Source organism: Macaca mulatta, chromosome X, assembly GCF_049350105.2.
Source record: "Macaca mulatta isolate MMU2019108-1 chromosome X, T2T-MMU8v2.0, whole genome shotgun sequence".
NCBI classification, from domain to species: Eukaryota; Metazoa; Chordata; class Mammalia; order Primates; family Cercopithecidae; genus Macaca; species Macaca mulatta.
This window is the reverse complement of record NC_133426.1, coordinates 148,941,581-148,961,914: the sequence shown is the minus strand read 5'-3', so window position 1 is coordinate 148,961,914 and position 20,334 is coordinate 148,941,581.

The following is a 20,334-nucleotide window of genomic DNA, read 5'->3' as shown; positions in this document are numbered from 1 at the left end:
TTAGTGAAAACCAGGACCATCAGACTTAGTGTTTTTTGTTAACTCATATCTCAGTAGACACAGGCATTTTTTTTCAATGTTAAACCACAGAGCAGATGTGACATTCCATAAAATAACGTTTTCCTATGATTAAACCTTTTAGTAAAAAATAAAAATCAGTGTGAAATAAAGTTTTGGCATTTTTTTCATGGCCCAGCTTATGAAGTATTATAAAATAATAAAAAATAATGGCAAATTTTATGTCTAATGAACAATATAACCAACCTGGGAAACAATATTAGAGACTATCACCTTCAAACCTCCTATCTTATGGCTGAAGAAACAGATCCAGAGAGGGCAAGGAACATGCCTAAGGCTTTTCTGGTAGCAAACATCAGAGTTATGACTACAGCTGTGCCCTTTAATTTCAACTTCTGCATCCAAAACTAATCATAGATAACATATGACATCATATATGTGTATATATATTTATATTTGTATTCTCCACCCTCATATACTCCTCAGAAAAACTCTGCGAAGTAAGTGATTTTATTAACAACATGGACAGATGAAGACACTGAACCAAGAGATGTGTGCCTTGTGCAAAGCCACATAGCTAGAAAGTAGTAGGACTGATACTTGAACTGAGGCTGCCTAAAAATAGAGTTTATACTACTCTACTACTTCACTTTCTTGCCTCTGCACTTCAATTTGAGCCTTAAATATGAAAAAACAAAGTCATCAAAAGTATCATTGAAGGATCAACTATGGATGCACCTCACAATGTAATTATTTAGTCACTTGTTAAACAATGAATCAAATATATATTGACATACGTATGACTCTTATAAAAACTAATTCTAACATTCTCAATTTCCTTTCAAATGAAATGAAGGCAAAAAATTGTAAGTGCCTCATTCAAGGCACTTTTCTTTTAGTATGAAAGAAAAATAATTTCAACACTGGGACACAATCATGCTTACTAACCTGATGACCAACACTAGACACCCCCAAAGTGCCATGTTTTGTCTCGCATAGGGCAGAACAACAGAAGTGAAAGTGCCTCTAGCATGCTTAAAGGCCATGAACCTGAAGGTATCCAAAAAACAAAATTAAGAAAATAATTCCATTGATTACGGCATCAAAAATAATAAAATAGGAATAAATTTAAACCAAGGAGGTAAAATATCTATACACTACAAGCTATAAGGCACTGATGAAAGAAAGAAGACACAAATAAATGGAAAGATATCTCTTGGCTGTGGATTAGAAGAATTAATATTGCTAACATTTCCACATTACCCAAAGCAGTCTATAGATTTCATCTAATCTCTGTTGAAATTCCAGTAGTGTTTGTCACCGAAATAGAAAAATATCTAAAAATTTGAATGAAAACACAAAGGATCCCAAATAGCTAAAGCAATCTCGAGAAACAAGAACAAAGCTGTAGACACTACATTTCTTGATTTCAAACGATATTACAAAGTTATAGTAATTGAAATAGTATGATACAGGCATTAAAACTGATACATAAGCCAATGGAACAAAATAGTCCAGAAACAAGCCCACACATATACAGTAAATTAATGTTCAAAAAGAGTGCCAAAAATACACAATGGGAAACAATCTCTTCAATAAATTGTGTCAGAAAAACTTGATTTCCACATACAAATAAAATGAAATTAGACCCTTGGCTTAAACCATATATAAAAATTGACTTGAAATAAAGAAAATATAGAGGGAATGCTCCATGACATTGATCTTGTCAATAAATTTTTTCGGATATGACACCAAATGTACAGGCAGCAAAAGCACAAATAAACACAGGGGCATGCATCAAACCAAAAATCTGCACAGCAAAGAAAACAAGCCATAAAATAAGAAGGCAATTTATGGAATGGGAGAAGATAATTGGATGCCACATGTTTGATAAGGGGTTAATATTCAAAATACATATGGAATTCATACAACTCAATGGCAATAAGAATAAAAATAAAAATGAGCAAAAGATTTGAGCAGACATTTTTTTCCAAAAGAAGACATACCAATGACCAACAGGAATATGAAAATATGCTCAACATCGCTACTCATCAGAGCAATATAGATTGAAACTACAATGAGATAACAACTCGCACCTATTAGAATGGTTAATGTATTTTAGGATCAACAAAAGTATTTTAATATAACTGATATTATACGGTAGGAAAGTAAAGTACCACTACACAGCTACAGGAATGAAGAGTTAAAAATATAACATTGAGCAATATAAAAATAGCAAAAGTGACCACTTACTATTTGACTCAAGGTAATATTAAAATGAGACAAAATTATACTCTGATATTTAGAGATGCATACCTAGGTCACTAAATATGTTAGGTAAAAGGAAGCATTTGAAGAAAAATATCTAGACTAGTGGTTAATTATTGAGCATTGTACATTATTAAGAGGCAGGAGGGTACTTGGAAATAGTCTATGCTTTCAACTTAGGGTATTACAGAGGTGCACTATTTATAATTCATAAAAATTTACACTTCATATTGTATTCACTAATTTGCATTATTTATACATTATATATATTTATTTCAATATAAATATATATTTATTTCAATAGCTTTTGGGGTACAAGTGGTTTCTGGTTATACAGATGAATTGTATAGTGCTGAAGTCTGAGATTTTATTGCACCCATCACCTGAGTAGTGGACATCGTACCCCAAATTTAGTTTTTTATCCCTCACCCCCCTTTCTTTCTCCCCAATTCCGAGTCCTCAAAGTCCATTACACTACTCTGTATGCCTTTGTGTACCCATAGCTTAGCTTCCACTTATAATTAAGAACATGTTGTATTTCGTTTTACATTCCTGAGTTATTTCATTTAAAATAGTGGCCTTGAGCTCCATCCAAGTGGCTGCAAAATATATTATTTCATTATTTTTATGGCTGAGTAGTATTTTATGGTGTATATACATAACATTTTCTTTATCCACTCATTGGTCAATGGCAGTTAGGTTGGCTCCATATCTTTGCAATTGTGCATTGTGCTGCAGTAAACATACACATGCAGGTATATACGGGCATGTATATATCAAAATTTGATACAATGACTGGTCTTTCCCTTGGGTAGATACCCCATAATAAAATTGATGAATCAAATGATAGATCTACCTTTAGTTATTTGAGAAATCTCCATTCTGTTTTCCATAGAGGTTGTACTAATTTACATAGAATGGCTATTATTGGGGAAAAAAAAAAAAAGAAACAAGAGATAACAAGTGTTGGCAAGGGTGTGGAGGAAAAGGAACCCTGTGTACTTTTGGGAGAATGTCAATTGGTTCAATCGTTATGGAAATCATTATGGTTGTTTCTCAAAAAATTTAAAATAAAACTACTGTATGATCCACCAATCCCACTTCTGGGTATATATCCAGAGAAAATGAAATCAGCATTTCAAAGAGCTTTCAGTTCAATGTTTACAGCATTATTCACAACAGTCAAGTTATAGGAAAAACATAAGTGCCCATCAACAGATGACTAGATGAAGAAAACGTGATATGCATGCAGATATGCACACACACACAAAGTGGAATATAATTTACCCATAAGAAGGAAATCCTGCCATCTGTGACAACATTGACGAAACTGGACGATATTATACTAAGTGAAATAACCCAGACACAGAGAGATGAACACCGCATAATTGTACTTATATGTAGAATCTAAAAAGAGAACTCATAAAAGCAGAGGATAAAATGATGGTTGCCAGGGGCTGGGGCTGGTGGGGGTGGAAGGACTGAGGAAATGTAGTTTAAAGGGTATAAACTTTCAGCTATAAGGTGAATAAATTCTGAGTATCTAATGTACAACATGGTGGCTATAGTTAACAATACTGTATTGTTTACTTGAAATTGGATAAGAAAGCACATTTTAGGTGTTCTCACCACAGAGACACACACATACATACTCACAAATGGTAACTATGAGTGGTGATGGATATATTAATTTGACTACAGTTATCAGTAAACAATGTATATCAAATCAATCATCATGTTGTATACCTTTTCAATACACATAATTTATATTTGTAAATTAAATATTTTAAAATTAAAAATAAAGATTTAATCTCCTAAATAAACTGTAAGCTATTATCTCAGTCATTGAGAAAAACTATTCAGGTGGTCTCTACTGGACAAAGCATGAGTTTTGTGAAGGCTTACTTGACCTGTAAGGTCTGATTCTGTCATTGGGTAACATGTGAATTCAAGTCAAAGAGCATTACTTACATTAACCAATAATCAACCTTATATTTGAAGATTAATGAAACAAATGTTCAAGAATGTTCTAGTGGTTCCTTCAAATACACATTCTCAAGTATGTATAATGTGTGTCAACACTATGGAATTTTAATAAAGTTGCTGTAATAAATATACTAAAATGTATATATATGAATACCATGTCATACTGAACATGGTCATTATAATAGACTTCAAACTTGCATAATATAGTATATGAGAGATAAGTTTCTCTATTATATCATGCCTATGAAACATTGTATCTGTATTATATAGGCATCATATATTCACAAGTGTCAGACAAAGAGAATAATTAAAAAGACAGATGATCCAGATAATAAAAATTGTGCATATGTAAATGTTGCTCCAGGCTAAGGAGTGAAGATTCTCTCTCACCCAACCCTTCCTCACATGCAAAAAAGAAAAACTAAATTTTTAAAGAAGAAATTTGCAAATGACCTAATCTAAAACTGTAACCCTCCATTCTTTGAGAGAACACACACACACACACACACACACACACAGACATATCCATTTATAAAATCCCTTTCCATCCTGCCTTCTCAGCATCAATCTCCTCATCTTTTCCATTTCTACTGTTGAAATCTAACCTAAAGAAATGCACCACTACACATAACCTCTTGCATCTTATTTTCACTTGAATTGTATTTCCTCTGTGCTCCTGCACCACCTTCATTATACTTATTATGATAGCACTTACATGTATTTAAATCAAAACATCATAGAAAAGTTCTCAGTGAAAATCCGTCCTAAACAAGAAACTAAAGCTGATCACTTTCAGTGAAAGCTGACAAAAAGAGGAGGAAGTTTATGGTTGTTTTAGCCACTGAATTCAACACGTAATTGTTTTCTCCTTTTCGAAGTGTATGAGTTATCTTCTAGGTATTAGGCTGTTGGATGATACTTGGCTTGCTTTTATTACTTTGTGAGGTGAAAGTGCCAATTGCAATTCTACGGTCTAGTCTGTTGATTTGAATAAAAGGAAAAAAAATGTAGTAAAAGGAAGAAAGCCTATGTGCATCCGCTGACTGCTAAGTGGGGTGGAACAACTATTAAATCATTCCTAACTTGGGCCCCAAATGGTAGCTTTCAAATGGTAAATATGGAAACTTTTCATTTCCTAAAGAGGAAATGAAGGTTGGGCAATTGGATGGGGTCTTTATTTTCAACCAGCCTCCTCTCAAGGATACAGAAGACCCATAGATCAGAGTTGAATTATTTAGGCTGTCTTAACTTCAGTGTTTACACTTAGAAGACCACAACAATGAACAAATGGAATAAAATAGTATAGATTCAGTCCAATGTTTCTTTGCTGATTTTTTTTTTTTTTTTTTTTTGTCTAGAAGATCTGTCCAATGCTGAATGTGGATATGCTATTCTAGGGTAAATAAGGAATTTTTTTTTTTCCATTAGCACTTTAAATAAGTAATGCCACTTTTTCCTGGCCTGTATTGTTTCCACTGAAAAGTCTGCTGCTAGACATGTTGGAGCTCCATGTATGATCATTGTTTCTTCTTTCTTGCAGGCTTTCGGGCCCTTTCTATATCCTTCATCTTTGGAAATTTGATTATTAAATGCCTTTGGGTTAAATCTTCCCTAGGTTTGAGAAGTTCTCTGTTATTATCCTTTTTATAATTTTTTCCTTCTCTTTCTCTACTTCCTCTTAAATGCCAGTAACTCTTAGGGGGATAGGGGTGGTACAAGCACTCCCTTAGCAACTCTGGCTGGTGTTTCAGTAGGTCGCATATTCCCCAGTTACACTGGATCTGAACCCAGCTCAACACTAGGACTCAGCTAGGTTTGCAGCTCTTGTGCCTTAGACTGTTTTTCAAGTGTGTTTGGAACCCCAGAACACTTTTAGCCCATGATGGTGAGGCTGGCTGAATCTCAAGTCCCAACCACTGGAATGGGCAATTCTCCTCTGGCTAGGGCTTCTCTAAATGCTCCTTCCATGAATGGGTGTCAGCTGAGATCAGCCCAATTTTGCTTTCTGCTGTGACAGGGCAGTACTGAGTTCAATGCAAAAATCTCACAATTGCTGCCCTCGCCCTCTCCAAAGAGTACAAATTCTCTCTCTGTGCCACATGGCTGCTACCGGGGGATTTGTGTGTTGGAGGGTATTGGTGAAACATGACTGTCTCACCTATTCTCTTCAGTGCCTCTTCCAGTGATATGAGGTTAAAGTGAGGTACTGTGACTGCTCACCTGATTTTTGTTGGGGTCGTGATTTTTGGTTCTAATGAACATACTCTTTTTGTAGATTGTTGCTAAATTTGGTATTCCTGCGGGGGGTGGGGAGAAATTGGTAGAGTCTTCTATTTGGCTATTTTGCTCTGTTCCACCCATACTTTATTTTTTAAAGGTGAAGTAATTTTATCATATTTCTTCATGTATTAAAAACATTAAGAGATGATGCTTTATCTTCAAACATTTACCTCCAACCTTCTGCTTGTCCCCCTGGAATTACTGGGTTATAAAAATACCACTTTGCTTTTTTTATATATTTGTTTTTGTGAAATTCTTGAGTTTTTCTGTATAAGCATTTTATGCCCTTATATTTTGTTAATGTAATGTTTCGTAAATTTTTATGATACTTGATTGCTTTTAGAGGTGTGATACCGCTGTAAATGTTGCAAAGATCTTCACTGAGACTATACATTTTTACTTTTATTTTTAATTCAGGGTGTACATGTGCTGGTTTGTTTCCTGGATATATTGCGTGATCCTGAAGTTTGGTTATGATTGATCCCATTGCCAAGGTACTAAGCATAGTACCTAATAGTCTTTCAACCCTTGTCCCCCTTCCTCCATCCCTTTTTCAGTAGTCCCCAGTTTTCATTGTTGCCATCTTTTTGTCCATGTGTAGCCAATGATTAGCTCCCACTCAGAAGCAAGAACGCGCAGTATTTGGTTTTCTGTTCCTGAGTTAATTAGCTTAGGATTATGGCCTTCAGCTGCATCTGAGTTGCTACAAAGGACATGATTTCATTTTGTGGTTGTCTAGTATTCCATGGTGTATATGTATCACATTTTCTTTATCCAATCCACTATTCATGCACACCTAGGTTGATTCCATGTCTTTGCTATTGTGAATAGTGTTGTGATGAACATGTAAGTTTTTGGTGGAAATATTTTTGTTTGGATATATTCCCAGTAATGGAATTGCTGGGTTGCACGGTAGTTGTGTTTTAAGTTCTTTGAAAAATCTCCCAACTGCTTTCCACAGGGGCTGAACTACTTTACATTCCCACAAACAATGTATAAGCATTCCCTTTTCCCTGCAGCCTTGTCAGCATCTGTTGTTTTTTGACCTTTTTAATAATAGCCATTCTGACTGGTGTGAGATGGTATCTCAATGCAGTTTTGATTCGCATTTCTCTGATGATTACTGATGTTAAGCATTTTTCCATATGTTTGTTGGTCACTCATATGTCTTCTTTTGAGAAGTCTGTATTTATATCTTTCGCTCATTTTTAATGGGCTTGTTAGTTTTTTGCTTGTTCAATTGTTTAAGTTCCTTATAGATTCTAGGTATTAGACCTTTGCCGGATTCATAGTTTGCAAATATTTTCTCCCTTTCTGTAGGTGTCTGTTTACCCTGTTGATAGTTTCTCTTGCTGTTCAGATGCTCTTTAGTTTAATTAGGTCTCACTTGTCAATTTTTGGGTTTGATGCAATTGCTTTTGAGGACCTGAGACTATACATTTCTAATACTCTTCCACTTAGATTTGTTAGGACCTATAAAAATTAGCATTTTAGCACCATTTTAATATCAGTTTCCTATAAACTACTTGAATATAGTTTCACCATTTTTGCCATCTAGTATGTTTTGTAGTTATATTGGTCCAACCTTTTCTGTGAATGCAGCTTCAGTTTAGTTACCACATGAATTTATCTCTTTTAAATATTCAACCTTTTCATCACATATTACTTGCAACTACTATAAAAGTTATAAAATTATACAATCTCTTAATAATAGAGTAAAAAACCGTATATTTCAATATGATACAGGAGTCTTCACGAACTAGAAACTTAATATACTCAACAAGCATTTTCATTTTTGGCCAGATGTGTAATTTTTAAAAAAATTTTATTGACTAAATTGATAAATTAAGTCAAAATCTTACAACTTTATACTCTGTGTTCAAGCAAACCTATATATAAAGCACTGCTTTAGAACTTGTGAGTGACTCTCACTGATATTTTACTTCATTATATATATATCAGGCAATATATGATATATTATGCTATGAGAACAATAACCACAAATTTTTCAGTGGCTTAAAACACAAAAGGTTTACTTTTGCTTATGCTTCATATTCATTTCTAATTGGAAGGGGCTTCTGATCATTGCATTTATTCAGGGACCGACGCTGACAGAGCAATCAGCATCCCAGGTATTCTTGGTGTCTTTTCCTTTGGGCATAGTCTCATTGAGAGATTTGCTTTGGAAATTAAGTTCCCCAGCTGGAAAAAAAAAAAAATAACAGCAATGAATGGGGCTGGAGAAAGTTTTGGGAGGTGATGAATATGTCTATGGCCTAGGTTTCCTCTTCCTCAAATTCACTGACTTGTATACATTAAATATATATAGCTTTTTACATGTCAGCCACAGGTCAATAAGGAGGTTAAAAAATCCTCCAGTTAGGAGTGATTATCCATGAATTCTACTTAGAATTTGTTGATCAAGCTTCATAAAGCCCAACTCGTCAGGCACAAATTTCATCCTACCACATGCCTAGCAGATAGAGACCTGGACATATTTGGTGAAGAACATTGTTATATTATATATATATTTACACTATATGATCAATTACAGAAACCTGCTACCCAACCCACTAGTTTATTCGTCTCATATACCCAGAAGACAGAGATCTGGGCACATTTGGTAAAGAGGATTAATGGTTATTCCACACTATATATTTTTCACACCATGTGATCAAGTAAATAATTTTGATTAAATGCATAGACCAACATTTTAAAAATAAAAGCCTGTGTAACTGATTAACACGTTTTACCGTCAAGTTGGATGACTCATATTCAAATTAAATGCCTCGTGTTCAAGTTAGATGTTCTGTTAAAAACAGGAACTTCCTGGTCAAGTTAAACTATCTCAAAACACAACCCAAACCAAAAATTATAGTACAGCATTTACACAGTATATGAGATACCTGCAGAAATTGTGACATTTGGCCGGGCGCGGTGGCTCAAGCCTGTAATCCCAGCACTTTGGGAGGCCGAGACGGGCGGATCACTAGGTCAGGAGATCGAGACCATCCTGGCTAACACGGTGAAACCCTGTCTCTACTAAAAACACAAAAAATTAGCCGGGCGAGGTGGCGGCGCCTGTGGTCCCAGCTACTCGGGAGGCTGAGGCAGGAGAATGGCGGGAACCCGGGAGGCGGAGCTTGCAGTGAGCTGAGATCTGGCCACTGCACTCCAGCCTGGGTGACAGAGCGAGACTCCATCTCAAAAAAAAAAAAAAAAAAGAAAAAAAGAAATTGTGACATTCATATTTGAGATCAAAATTCCTCTGCTTTAAAAATAATGTTTATATTCATAATTGAAAAAAGTCAATGTGAATTTTTATATTGGCTACATAGAACCTAATTACATGATATGAATTGAATTTCCCCTCAAAATTATCTTTTGTCATAGTTATGAATATAAAGATCTTGTCCTTGTGTTTATTAATTTCCTAATTGAAAAATATCAAAGCAACATTACTCTTTTTCCATTTTGGACTACAATATGGGACTCTTTAAAAATAAACTGATGTATGGGAAAATTGCTTTCGGTCATTTTTAGCAGAGGTTAAGATAAACCGTATTAAATAGGGAAGAAGGAAGATTTTACGTCTTAGTCTTAGCTCCTGTTTATTCTCTGCCACTCTTTTCCTGCAGCCTCTCTGAAAGGCCTTCCTAGTTTGCTGGAAAGAGTACTAAAACAAGGAATCCTCTTTTAGGTTATACACACACACACACATATACATACATATATATATAAAATATATAAAAGTATACATATGTGTATTCTAAAACATATATGTAATATATATTCTAAAACAAAAGTGTTATAATAGTTATTCTTAGTATGTGACATGTTTTCTAATATAGTGTGCTATTGCATTTCATTAAATTGCATGAAAGATAAGTGTTTCTTATGACCCAGTTAATTGAACTAAAGTTTGAAATAAGTTTTAGAGAACTTATTAATTTGATTATAAATGCCCTCCATGAATATGTAGAGTTTAATATATAAACACTGGAAATGAAATTTTAATATTAAAATTTATATTAATAATTGATCAAAGAGGACAGAGAACAGGTCTGATTTATCAGTATATCCCTTGTGCCTAGTACATGATCTGAATTGTGTAAATGCTCACTCACTGTTGAAGGAAGAAAGAAGAGCTGGGGAGGGGAGGGAGAAGGGAAGAGAAGGGTAAGGAAAGGAAGGAAAGGAAAGCGGGGAGGGAGAGAGAGAAAGGAATATTTCTTCATCATACAATCTTATTTTTTGCATATTTTGGGGAGATAAAAATAGAAATCATTGGTGGTTCTTCAAAATATCAAACATAGAGATATTATATGGTACAGAAATTTTCCTTCTATAAAGTGAAATATGATATATATAGTGGTATATACCTAACAAAATTAAATCAGGGACTTGAACAGTTATTTGTATACCCATTTTCTTTTCTTTTTTTTTTTTTTTTTTTTTTGACGGAGCCTCCCTCTGTCACCCAGGCTGGAGTGCAATGGCACCATCTTGGCCCACTGCAACCTCTGCCTCCCGGGTTCCAGGGATGCTCCTCCCTCACCTTCCCAAGTAGCTGGGATTACAGGCGCACGCCACCACGCCCAGCTAATTTTTGTATTTTGGTAGAGACAGGGTTTCAGCTGTTGGCCAGGCTGATCTCAAACTCCTGACCTCTGGGGATCTGCCCGCCTCAGCCCCGCAAAGTGCTGGGATTACAGGCTGTGAGCCACCGCACCCGGCCTGTATATCCATTTCCTTACTGGCATTATTCACAATAGCCAAAAGCTTGAAATAATCAAAATGGCCATCAATAGAGGGATGGTTTAAAAATTTGGTAAATACATACTGTGGAGCAGCATTCCGCTTTAAAAAGAAATGAAATTCAGAGGCATGCTACCACATGGATGAACTTTGCAAACATGATGCTGAGTTAAGTATTCCTGACACACAAAACAAAACAAATATTGTAGGATGGCACTTATTAGGTAGCCAGAGTAGTCATATTTATAAAGACAGAAAATAGAACAGAGGTTACTAGGCATTAGCAGGAGGTAAGGAAGAATGGGGAGTGTTTGCTTAATGGGTACAGAGTTTTAAGTTAGAAACGATGAAAGCGTTCTGGAGATGGGTAGTAGAGGTGATTCTAAATCAAGTGAATGGAATTATACACTCAAAAATTTTAAAATGATATATTTTATATTATGTATATTTTACAATAGAATATAAATTATGATTTTATACATATTTTACAATGTCTTATAATATCTCGTATTTGTTGTAGTTCTTTAGAGATTCTAAAGTGATTTAGTATATTTTCTTATTTGACACTCGAAAAACAGCCACGTAACAAACACAGGGTAGGCGTTACTGCTCCGTGTTGAAAATGAGATAACTGCGGTTGAGCAGTTTAAGTGACTTGTCTAAGGATACACAGTTAAATAAGTAGAGATCTAGAACCTTAAATTCATTCCAGGTCTTCTGACTTAGATTTAAAGCTCTTCTCTAATTGTTACTCTTTTCAAGAAACTAATGGTAATCTCAAATCTCTATAGTGATCTAGTCCTTAGTTATAGATGAAACCCTTATCAGAATGCATTTAGCTAACCTGACCTTTATAGTTTAAACCCTAGATCAGATAAAAATACTTGGAAGAGCATAATGACTCAATCCTATCACGATGCAGAGCTGGATTAGATAACACCAAGGCAACTTTATGACTAATAAATATATGATTTAACACAGAGACTAATGCAATAAACTCCCCAAGTAAACCTATGTAGAAACAGTCAATGTCTTTTAGTGCCAACACTCCCCTTCCTTATCTGGACACAGATGCTTGTTTTTTGGCTAGTAGTATTTGCTTCAGGTGGTTTGTTTGTTTTTGCCACAATGCGGTTGGAAATGAGAGAAATTCAATGCATTCAAACTGCATGTGGGTGTTAGGAAGCTCATTTATATTGGCAAGTAAAACTCACAGCAAGAAAACAAGTACTAAGGAACGAGACAGGAATATGATCATATTGTCTTCTTTATTCATATTCAACATTTATTAAGCCTCTCTCTCTCTTGTTCTCTCTCTCTCTCTCATACTCTCTGTCTTGCTCCCAAATGCAACCCTTTCAGAAATAAAAAGTCATCTTTTCCAAACTTGTTGAAATGCTACAAATACATTTGAGAGATCCTTTTGAGTTAATTCTGAAACATATAATTCACTGCTCACCTATCAGTTCCTCGGGAACATAGTGCAGTAGTAACATGGGTGATCAGCAGAATGGCTGCTGAAATCTGTCAAAATGATATCATCTTGCTTTTACTCTCTGACAGATTTGACAGGTACAATTTCTTGGAGCTTCTTTCATTATTTTAGAACAGACATGGGCTGGAATGAAATCTTCCACCTGCCTGGCTGCCTGTGGCACATTCCAAAAATATCTAACCCACCTCTGGGTTCACAGGGAATTGAAGAGTGAAAGTTCCATTGGACTTTCATAAAGACAGATGTCTTCTTATAGACGCTGCCTTACAAACTGCACCCGTTGATTGGCATGACCCCTCGGTGGGAATCAAGATGGCCGTAAGCCTCTCTTTGAAGGATTCCTTCAATGAACAACCCTGTCCATTGTTCTCAGACCTTCTTCCTAGAGGAGATCAGAAAGCCACATCTTGCCACTGACCTTATATTTTTTTTATTATATAGGACCCGTGAATAATAAAGTAACTGAGATGACAGACCCTATGCGTTTACGCACAAATCATCCTTCAATTTGTGACATGACAATTTACATTGGTTCACACTCCCAAATTCATCTCTTGGGACATTCATAACACTCTATGCCCCTAATTACATTTACCAATATCTGACCAGTATTATAATTTTCTTTGTAGTCTTATATAACCTACAAGGATATAAGTTCATCTTTGTATTCCTGGAGTTTGGTCCATAGTATGTGCTTAGAAAATGTTTGTTGAGTCAGGTTAAATGAAGTAAAATACAGGGTCCTAATACATTCAGTAAAAGATGTTAATAATATTCTCACACATTACTTATCAATGGCTAACTAATACATCCTTTTTAAGTAAAATAGATAAGTTTACATTAAATGAAGTTTGAGACATCCCAAGGTATTGTTGACCATGGAAAAATATGACATCCCATCATTACTAGAAAATCAATTGCAGTTGCTTCATTTCTTATTGTTGCTCTTCCCCAAGCCCAAGGCTCTTGAATCAGCATTTACTGAAGGTTCACAAGCAATTATGCTTATAATTCTGGGGGGTGACCACAGGGTCATACAAGGAGAAAGCAGTGGGATGATCTAAAGGATGAGAAAGATAAAAAGAAAATTGAAGTGGGTGAAAACTTTACGGCCCAGCTAATCCCAGTAGATGATGATTAAGATACCTAAGGCATACCTCAGCCTCACATGACTTGAGGTGAGGCACAAGAGACATCTAATACCTGCCCACTGAGCTTAAAGAAATATAAGAAATAAGCCTTTTTAGTATAAAACTAAATACCAACTGTTGATCATCTCAGAGTTTCATTCAAATTGAATCAATATACTTGGAATCAAGTGTGCTACATAAAATTACTAAAATCTGATTATATTCCTTATTCTTGAGTACAATCTGCTTTGAAATGTATGAGGGTATATATGATGGCATTGAATGCCTATAACTATCAGATTGGCAGTTTACCTTTCTAGATGATTTTTTTACCAAATACAAGTGAAATATCAGTTTGTTCCTCTTAAACAAACAAACAAGCATGCTTTAATTTCAAATGTGATTACTTCTTGTGTCCTCTTCAAACACACACACACACATACACACACACAATAATATATTATTTGGTGTAGTCTGGACACATCAATATTTTCTCAGCTCTCCAACCATGCTAATTCTGTATCTTTCATTAAAATGCTTTGACATCTCCCAAATTTTCTGCCTTCTCTTCTAAGTTTCACATCAAATACTAATTCCTCTCTGAACACCTCTCTAAATGCCCTCAGTAGCTTAGTGTACTCCTCTACTCTGCACCCTCAAAACATGTTTTGTGTTTATCATATGAATTACAGCATTTTGGCCTTTCATAATATTTATATTTTAGTATATGTATATACCCAACCCCACTTTAAGTTCCAGTGAAGTAGGTGCACAGTTAAATTACTTTTGCATTTCAGTGGCAGCTAGCGCTGTATGCCACAAATAGTCATTACTTCATACACATGGTTTGAACAGTATTCAATAACCACTGTTTGACTAATTCTCAGTTTGCATTTCCCGATCCTATCAACTGTAACAAACAGGTTTCTTTTTCATCACATCCTTATCTCCTCCTCTACATCCTTTCTACCCAAAGAGAACTAACTAGTTCAGAAAACTCAGAGACCCTGTTATATGGATACTACCCTCTATTCCCAACATCTGTAATATAAGCAACTACCCTGTGAATGACGCAGAGACCATTTATAAGAGATGCATCTTAGTGGCCGTCTTGGTGCAGTGGACAGCACTTCAATTTTATAATTTAATACAGACATCTCCTACCAGAGTTGAGCCTCATATCTATATTGTGTAGAATTGAATGGATAGTATTTGCATGCAAGGCCTGTGTAAACATTAAGGGTTAAAATAATGTGATTGTCACAGAAAAATGTGCATTTCCTTACAAAGGAAAACAAATGGGTATTAAAAATGAAGAAGAACATTGCTGCTGTAATATTCTAATATCAAACTAATGGCAGCAGAAACTCACTAGAAGAGTCTATGCACTAGTGATGATTGGCAGATATTAGTTTTAGATATATGTGTTATGTTATAATATTATCGGTGGCATCAACAAATTACATTCCCTTATGGATTCTAAGAAAAATCTTGTAAAAGTCATGGTGGATGAGGTGAAAAAGTATTTTTTAAAATCAAATCATTGGGAGGCTGAAGCGGGCAGATCATCTGAGGTCAGGAGTTTGAGACCAGCCTGACCAACATGGAGAAACCCCGTCTCTATTAAAAATACAAAGTTAGCCAGCGTGGCGGAGGGTGCCTGTAATCCCAGCTACTCAGGAGGCTGAGGCAGGAGAATCGCTTGAACCCGCGAGGCGGAGACTGCGGTGAGCCAAGATTGTGCCATTGCATGCATTCTAGCCTGGGCAATAAGAACAAAACTCCATCTCAAAAAAAAAAAAAAAAAAGCAAATCACTGTGCAATAATCAATAAGCATTTCCAAGCCCAGTCACTGAAATGTCTCTTACTCAGCTCTGATATTTCCTCTTTATTTCCAAATTATTCAGGAGTCAAGAACAGTTAATAACACAAATAGAAAAGACTCCAACACTTATAAAAGCTGTATGCTAATATATTAAATAAAATAACAATATTGAACTGGGCTGGTATTTTGTAAAGATAGAATATTCATTACTTGTACTAAACTGCTACATTTTATGTATTCAATTCAATTTAATTTTATTGTTGCTGAAGTTATGTAAGTCCATAATTTACAAGTTAAATTGTACTTCAAAGTACATAACCAAAACAATAGTTCCAGTCCTTTGCCATATTCTTGCCACCTCCCCCAATTTTCATTCTCCAAAGCTAACCATTTCACCTGTTTTTTGTTTGTTTCTACATATATTTTCCTCCTTATTTAAAATAATGTTCTTATATTTTATTAATAGATTTTATGTGCATATACATATTATATACCTATGTGCATATATATATCAATATATTATATATGCCATATATAATATATGCCATATATTTGCCATATATTTGCATATATTATATATACCATATATATTATATATACCATATATATTATATACATATATATACATACCTGGCTTCCTACTATCCACTAAGAAATTTTAACAATCTTTATACCACTATGCTGACCCATCACCCACTCAAGGTTCTTTTAATCACTATCACATGAATATAGGTATCCCACTATTTCTGGTTAAATAAGTATTCCGTTTTTAAATAATTCTTACCAATATATACATATTTTTACAGCTGTGTCACTTTGATTTTTTTATTGTAACAGATTTATTTTTCTTCAGTGAACTAATTCTTATTTATATTTCTTGTTTGTTTCATTGATTAGTTATTAAAGTATCTATCAGGAATGTTGCCTAACACTCACACAGCAGTGTATATCTCTTTTCCATATAAACATTGCAGGTAATGAATCAGTTTCATTTATCGTCTTTCTTTTCCTGTAATGCTTATTGTATATACATTTTCTACTCCAATACAACCACAAACACACTTTAACGATCTTCCTTAATAGAAGGTATTTTTAGTTCTATTTTTATGTATTTGCTTGTTTACGTTTAGGCAACCAGCATCATGCCCTTAGATCTGTCTGCTGTTGCCAGTGCAAATACTCATTAATAAGTAGGGTGACCAATTGTGCAGGGTATACCAGGAGATGGGACCTTCAGTGCTAAATCCAGGAAAGTTTTTGGCAAACTAAATACCTAGTCACTCTATGACAAAATTTAGTCAATTTATGTTCAATAACCAGCCTCCTTTTATGATTTCCATATGTTTTCTCTATTTTCTATTTTTATTATATATACTTGGAAAAAACTGTAATCTTCCCTAAACTCTACAGTGAATGGAGTTCAGAAAATTGAAATCAGATGAGTAGACTTCCATGAATTTCTCATTGGACTATGAGCTCCATGAAGTCAGGGACCATGTCACATTCCAAGAATTCAGCAGAGATCTGGACACATATTATGTTGCTGAATGAATTAATTCTAGAATTCTACCTTCCATCAAAACTTCACTGAGAGAAGGAGAAAATGATAAGCCCCAGTATCCCTTGCCCTATGAGCACCAGTTCTATACATGCCTACATATACACACCTGAATTTACGTTGGTATTTGACCTAGCTGTCTGTTAATTTTATGTGTCAACCTTATTTGGCCATGGAGTTCCGAGATTGCTGGTAAAACATTATTTCTTAGTGTGTCAGGAAAAGATTAACATTAAGAGTGTGTCAGGAAGAGATTAACGTGTGAATTTGTAGACTGAGTACAGAACTTTCCTCACCAATGTGGGTGGGAACCAGCCAATGTGTTGAGGCTCTAAGAAAACAAAAGACAGTGGAAGGCTGAGTTATCAGGCTGAATTATCTCTCTCTCACTGTCTGTCTCTATTTGAGATGGGACATCCATCTTCTCCTGCCCCAGATGTCTGCATTCCTGGTTCTCTGGCCTTCCAAATCCAGGACTTTAACCACTCCACCCCTGTGGTTCTCAGGCCTTTGGACTCAGACTGGGAATTACATCATCAACTACCCTAATTCTCAGGCATTTGGATTTAGACTGAGCTATCAGCTTTGCTGGTTCTCCAGCTTGCAGATGGCATATTGTGGGACGTCTTAGTCTCCATAATCATGTAAGCTAATTTCTACTATGTCTCAATCTCTCTCTTTCCTCCCTTTACACACAAATACACACACATACATACATACACAAACACCACACACACACACACACACACACACACGTATATCCTATTCTGTGTTTCTGGAGAACTCTAACACAATGTCCTTGGATGTATTTATTGTCTCTCTGCCCTTCAGCACTCTAAACTCCATGAGGTCATAATAAACTCTATTGTAATGTCCATGAGGTCATAATAAACTCTATTGTAATGTACTTTTAACCTGCAGCATCTATCTCTGATCCTAGTACACAGTACGTGTTCAATATATATTTGTGGGAAGAAGAAAAGTAGAAGTAAGGAAAGAATATTTTTAAATATACATATGATACAGCTGGTATTGAGTTAACAGATGTAAGTCTAGGGAAGGTTTGTTATATTAAGAAAGATGGAGTTTGTGGTATATAAATGGGCCTGCAGCATCTGAGAACTTTTGCGTTTTTAAACTGCCCAAGATACTGTTCCCAAGGGAATGGCGAAATGAGAAAATCTGAAAATTCACACCTCCACAAAAGCAATAAGAACATGGGCAAAAATTGTCAAAATTAATTTTTTTAGAACTCTGAAAATGAACCAAAGTCTTACAAGAATCTGAGGAACTTTTATTCAAAAAAAAGCCTCCATTTTTATAGGAATAGAGAGTTTTGTGACAATTTGTCTTGGTCTATTTTCATCTCCCTCTCTTCAACTCTGTGATAGTCTGGAATTCTGGAATTAGATGTCGGTGATGGTTGCACAATTTTTAGTAATGTACTAAAAAAATCAAACTGCACACTTTAAATGAGTCAGTATATTTTATGCAAATTATATCCCAATAGATCTACTATAAAAATAAGGAAGCAAATCAGTGTTTCCTAGGGTCTTGGGAAAGGGGAATGGGGAGTGACTGCTAATAGAGTATAGGATTTCATTTTAGAGTGATGAAAATATTAGAATCAGATGTGGTGATGGTTATATGGCTCCCTGTATGTGTAAATATCATTAGACTGTACACTTTAAAAGGATTAATATTTAAATGGATTTATATCTCAATAAAGCCATTATAAAAAAGAGAGAGGCTATTTACTTACAGATGTTAAGCAAAATGATGAGTAAAAAGATGAATATTTGAAATGTTACACATTATTTTGGTGAGCCAAAATTGGTCTTAACTAGAGAGATGATCATGATGCCACAAGAACTAAATGAATTAATATCAATATGGCACTTTATATAGTACCTAGAATTTAAAAGGTACTCAATAAATTCACATGATGTGATATTCATGTTTATGTCTCCTATACTACCTAAGCTTTGTGCTTCTACAGGGTGGTGACCCAACCTGATTCATTGTAGGAAATTGGTGAGCATCATGATGAATCCTGTGCATGCTAGACCTCATTTCCTCGTTTTAAGTTTTGACTATTCCACTTCTTTTCTATGAGATCATTTACAAATCAGTCTCTATACCTCATTATCTCCATGCGCAAGTAGCGATTATAATAGTCTATAATTTTCAGGTTGATTATTAAGATTTGTGAGTTAATCCATGTAAAATAGCTAGTGCCTCACACATGTCAGCAAGTAATATGTGTTACTTGTTATTCCCAATACCTAGCACAATGTCTGGCATATGGCAGATCCTCAGTTGAATTTTATGTGAGTGAAATACATGCCTTGTTTATTTTAGGGACTTTAATGGGAGAAGTTGAATATGTTGCGTGATTTTTGAAAACTTGAGCACTGAGAGGCATCCAGAGTCAGCTCGAGCAACCTGAGTGGGGTGGAGGCAATGTGTCATTTGCTTCCGTTGCATTTGATTCCTCTTGCTCCCTGATGGTCCTGCTGCTTGCAAGAACACCATATCCTATTTACAAAGTTGTCTTAGTCCTCACGTCTAATCCCCTAAGTGGGTCAGCTGGGTTGACAGTCAGTTTCTTCTGGGTAACAAGGCAAGAAGAGCTGACATTATTGAAGCATGAAGAACTTAAGATGAAACTGACTGATCATTTTCTAAAGTAATTAAAGCCAAGCAAACAGAAACAACTCTTGTTAGGCAAAAAGCCTGTTTGTGCTAAGAGATATGTACAGCTGTATTATGTGTCACCTCCAATTCATCTTGAAATGTCATGCTACATTTCCTTTATGATAGGTTGCAAAGGGAGCCTGGTAAAGGGTCCAAATGTTTGCTATCAGGGACTGTGTATGTGGACACTATTCAAATGTGAAAATTTTAATTATTCTTTTTTTAGTAAAGGAATCTAGGGCCTCTACTGGTAGAGAAGATATTTCAAACCTAGTATTGAGTGCCTTCCAAAAAATGGCTCAATGCCATGTGCATTGA